Source organism: Frankliniella occidentalis, unplaced genomic scaffold (assembly GCF_000697945.3).
Source record: "Frankliniella occidentalis isolate FOCC.00 unplaced genomic scaffold, Focc_3.1 Scaffold123, whole genome shotgun sequence".
Classification (NCBI taxonomy): domain Eukaryota; kingdom Metazoa; phylum Arthropoda; class Insecta; order Thysanoptera; family Thripidae; genus Frankliniella; species Frankliniella occidentalis.
This window is the reverse complement of record NW_026267250.1, coordinates 761,600-766,818: the sequence shown is the minus strand read 5'-3', so window position 1 is coordinate 766,818 and position 5,219 is coordinate 761,600. Positions and strand designations below refer to the sequence as shown.

The window sequence follows — 5,219 nt, the reverse complement described above, 5'->3', positions numbered from 1 at the left end:
GGGGCGAAGGCAGCTCAAGTATGATCCAGACGCCGTTGACTCTCGCCGCCTCGGTAGTGTATTGGATATCGCCTCTGTGGTTGGCCCCGCCCCCCCCCCGGGGGTTGTCGGTTCGAATCCTCGGACCGGCAGCCCTCTCCCCTCCCCTCCCTCCCCCCGGGTCCAACTAGAGAGGCGATATCCGATAACAACCGAGGCTCATTTTGCCCTTTTTTTAAAGTCTAGGTTAGGTTAGGTTAGGTTAGGCTAGGCTTTGTTCAGATGGCAAAATGAGCCTCGGTTGTTATCGGTTAGCGCCTCTCTAGTTGGACCCGGGGGGAGGGAGGGGAGGGGAGAGAGCCGCCGGTCCGAGGATTCGAACCGACGACTCCCGGGGGGACGGGGCCAACTACAGAGGCGCTAACCAATACACTACCGAAGCGGCGAAAGTTAACAGCGTCTGGATCATACTTGAGCTGCCTTCGCCCGGCTGTTGCAAACGGAAAGTGGAAAACGAATTTCTGGTGGGCTTCGAACCTCTGACCATCGGTTCTCCGAGCTGGCGCTCTACCGGCTTAGCTACGACGCCACGATACTTGCGGTCGCTGCGAGAGTCTTTCTTGTTCGTTCGTCCCTCCGTAATAGAGAGCGGAGGAGCGAGAAAAATCGTGGACCGCCCGCTTTGGGTGGGAGTCGTTCCCACGCCGATACGATCAGACGCAGACGCCTTAGACCACGCGGCCACTGACTGTTGGTGATGAAGTCTCGACTGCTTCTGCATATGTCTCTACAGGCCACCTGGAACGAACTTTCAAATATTCAGTCAAGGCCTGGATTCGATCCCGGGCCGAAGCACACGCATCAAGGCGACATGCTTCTTTTTTTGTTGTGAAATTGGTGTTCGAAAAGGTTGGCATACAGATAACCCCGAACGGGAGTCGATCCCACGCCACTGCGGTCAGATGTCTACGCCTTGGCCCACTCGCTGTGTCAGGTCGTGTCAGGAGTGTAAATATTGAAAAAGTGTCCGCCCCTACTGAGACGCGAACCCCAGAGCCGACGGTCACTCGGGGACAACTTCCCAACACGCTCGCCACTCGGCTGTCGGCTCCTCGTGTCTGCGGAGACTTGAGAACTCGGTCCCGCTTTACGGGTCTGCGTCTCCCGTAAGGTAGGCGGTCAAGTCCACCTCTTCGACGCGCTGCAGCCCGGGTCGGATAACACGGAAAAAGTTCAATCAAGGCGCGTTCCGTGCGCTTTGAATCTTGAATCAGGCCGTTTTTTGGTCATTTTCCGTGCTATCCGACCCGGGCTGCAGCGCGTTGAGGAGGTGGACTTGACTGCCTGCCTGACGGAAGACCAAGACCCGTAAGGCAGGACCGAGTTCTGAACTCGATTTCTTCAGGTGGAGCCGATAGCCGAGTGGCGAGCGGGCCAGGGTTTGGTCCGTTGGACAGTACCGGGCGAGGGATCGACTCCTGGTCGGGGCTAATTTTTTGGCGGGACCTGCTAAGTAGATGGTCGGTTAGGTACCTACAGACCGCGTCAGTCCATTCGAATGCCCGAAAAAACAAGAAAAACTCTCCTCAGTATTCGAACCAGCAACCACCCGAGCCCGGAACACGCGCTCTACTAACTGAGCCAAGTACGCTGCTGCTTTTTCGCGCTGCGCTGTGGCTTACGCCCGAACATATAATCAGAAAAGAAGCAAAAGGATGCCGCCGACGGGGTTTGAACCAGCGACCATTACGTACTGGCCTATCACATCAGCTGTCGCACGACTGAGAACTCAGCCAGCGGAGCGCGAAAATTTTTTCTCGATCGGGATTCGAACCAACCACCAATGTCCGGGGCGGCGGCGCTTCCGACTTAGCTACTGCGGGAGATGATGGGGACGCAGTCTCCTGGCGACATGTGGATCCCAGTCGTCGCCGCCTCCTGATGAAAAAAGTCCAGCACAGCGGGAAAAATATTCTCTGGGCGGGATTTGAACCAGTGACCCTCCGCATGGTGACGACAGTCTGTACTAACATAGCCACAACGGCAACTTGCTAAATGCAGTTCCAGAGGGTGTGCAGCTCTCGCTCACCAGCCGTGACCAGCAAAGCGGGAAAAATATGATCAACGGACAGGATTCGAACTAGCAACTATATCTCCACCGCAGGCTCGCGCTCCAGGCGTTTCAACTATGCCGAGGAGGGTTACTACAAACGACCGTTGCTGGGGGCCAGCGCACTCTGCGCTGTCGCTTACGGTTTTTCGATTTTGAAAATAACATTTTCCCCACGCTGCGTGGGCCATAGGTTTGCAGCCGCATCTTACAATTATTTTCAGTGTACAATTTTACCGTTTTAAAATTGTGTTACATTCTACAGTTTTAAAACGTTGAGTTGCTGTTTTTTTCTCACATTTGAATGGAGTGGCGGGAGGAGGAGGGAGGGAGACTGCCCCGCGGCACGGGCTGGGGCGTCGGAGGGGCCAGCTCAGTGACATTAAGCCCGACATGAAGGGCCGTGCGCCAGGCGCCACGGCTCGCAGGGAAAGGTAAGCAGGGCCGCGAGGGTGTTCCGCGCCGCCAGGACGGAGGGGGGCCGCTGCCGCCCCTTGCGCCAAAAGGGTAATAACCTGCTCATTTGGGATATGCCAGGCATTAAAACTTGCCGTCGTCGCCGTCATCCTGGCCCTCTTCATGGCGTCGCGCGCGGAGTGTTGTCGTCCCGTCATGTGTACCGTTAAATTAATTTTTGTGCGCCCTCTCGCGGCAGCGAGTCATCACAAAGACAAACTGTGTAATCGTGCTTAGTTCTGTTTAAGTGCAAAACTTTTTAAGGGACACTGGGCTACAAGTTAATATTACTGTGTTCATCCACGCCGACCGTCACATATTGACTCGAGCCTCATCGGGTATGAATGAAACGCAGTACGTACTCAACTATAGCGGGAAAGTGGATGGTGTGGTGGGGCGGGGCGACGGCCTTGCAGTTTGAGTTTTAAATCCGCGACCTTAGTCGGATTTTCGACTTTTTCACTCTCTCTCGCTCCCCCACTTTTTTTTTGTTCGTGTGCAATTTCGTGCATGACAGGTTTCGAGCGGACTGAAGAGGAGGCATCGGAGCCCGACCGCCACCTCTCCTACTGCTGCTGCCACTGCTGCCGCCGCCGCTGCTGCTGTTGGTGCTGCTGCTGGTGCTAGTGCTGGTGCTTCTGCTGCCGCCGCCGGCATTGTGGACTATTACAATGCGATCGTGGGGCGGGGCGATAAGTCGTCCCGCGGGAAGGACCTCGCCGAGGACCTCGCAGGGAGGGCTACGGGCAGGGCTCGTCCTGATCCCCCTGCAGCAGCAGCCTGCCAGACCAGACTGTCCCGGTGCCCAGGAAAAATAAAATAAAAAAACTCATAGTACAACAAACCCCGGGTGGAAAAATCAACAGATTTTGGTCTCTCTCTATTATTTTCGTTTAATTATTGTTTTTAAATTCTTCCAAGCTGTTGTTGTTTTTGTTGACGATGGTGGTGGTGGTGGCTGTGGTGGTGGTACGTCGTCGGTGGTGGTCGCAACGCTGATAAACGCGTCGCACTTAAAAGAGAAAGGACAGCGTTGGCCCCCTGGCCCTCTCTTCCCCCCCGCACGGGGGGCTCCTCTGAGGCAGTCTTATTGTGTTGTTCGGCCGGGCCGGGCCTGGGGCCGGTCAGGCGCGGCGGGGCGGGGCGGCGCACACCCGCCGCAAACTAATGCGCGGTAATTATGTGCTGGCCGCCCCGCTCTCTTTATTTATTTTATGACGGCAAATTTACTAGGGGAGTCTCTTAATGGCGGAGAGGAGGCAGAGGTCGTCGCGGGGGAGGGGGTGGTGTTGCTCCAGGTGAGGTAGGTTATTCGCTCCCCTGGACCGCACCACACCACTTTCGGGAGGGTAAAAAAAAAGAAAAACACTTTTGACGCAGAAAGAGGATAATATTTTTGCCCCGCGTATGTTTAATTGGCCAGTCACTCTCTCTCGCGCCTTGCGCCTTTCTCTCTCTCCGTGTGACTGGAAGGCGGTATGGATGTAGCTGGAGGCAGCCTCTGAAGGCGGCGGCCGGAGGTGCCTCACCCCAGCGCCAGAGCGGTTAATGCTAAATTAAGAATGTACCCGCACGAATGTGTTGCTCCCGTCTCCGTGCCTCCCCCGCAAAAGGGGTTGCTTAAGGCTGGCGGCTCTGGATTATACGGGGGTGCGGCGGCGGGGCGCGGCGGGGTGCGGCGGGGCGTGGCGGCGTGCGGCGGATGAGCTGCTTGTGGCGTTCACACCTCCTCCTCTGCCGTCCTGACGAAGACGGAGCAGGGCCGCGTGCGAATCAACCCCTACAGCCTCCAGTGCTTTGGGGTGGTCGCCGACGCTCCTCCCTGCCCCTTCAACTAGGAGCCCGCGGGATGAGGGCCTGCTCCGACTAAGTGAGTAAGTGTGTACCGGGAGTGTGTTTGGCAGAGTGCTGCAGCATAACGAAGCGTGTACCGACCTCCCCACTGTGAAGGCAGACGGAATCAACGACTCGTAGCGTATAGCTCTCTCGTCCTGATGCACGGCGGCGCGGCCTTCTAGGAACGCCGACATTCGAGGTGGATGAGCTGGTCGCATTGCACGGCACTGTAACGCTTGCGAACTAGTTGCAACGTTGCTACGAATTCTCTGTGTATTGCAATAAAGTACTCCGCATTACAAAGAAATTCTTTGCACGCTGTTTGGTTCCTTGCGAACTATGGGTTCGTTGTTGCAAAGAAGTAGTTCGCAAGCAGCCTGCAAAGAACTAGTTGCAGTATTCCCTCGTTTGCTATTACGAACCAATTCGTGGCAAGCATTTTGCAGGGCGGCCAATCCGAAGCATCGTTTTTACAGATATGAAAAGATAGTCATGTAGTGGAGCTTTCACCATACAAACACGTGCAAAACGGCAGATACTGCTGCGCTCGCGAAAATAAAACGTCCCCGCTTCTCTCTATCTATTTTTTTTTGTGGTCGGTAAGTGGTCCGCGGCGGGGTTAATGACCCTCGGCGTTCCGTTCCACTCGATGATCGAGGAGGGCGTCTCCTTGTCGCTGCTGCTGCCGCCCCAGCTGAAAATCCCGCCGGAAATTTGGCACTTTCCGGTGGAAATTCGCGACTTTCTACGGGTTTTTCCATTTTTCCGCCGGAAATGACGATCCCACGGAAATTCTCGACGTTACCTGGATAATATTCGTTTTCCTCGGAATTTTTTT

The 5,219-nt window shown here is 55.6% G+C and overlaps 1 protein-coding gene across 1 annotated transcript in view; it reads left to right on the top strand.

Annotated features, from left to right (window-relative positions):
• The window catches only part of LOC113212440 (tyrosine-protein kinase Drl-like), an 84,509-nt gene that overhangs the window by 69,706 nt on the left and 9,584 nt on the right, over positions 1–5,219 (top strand). The window lies entirely within an intron of this gene.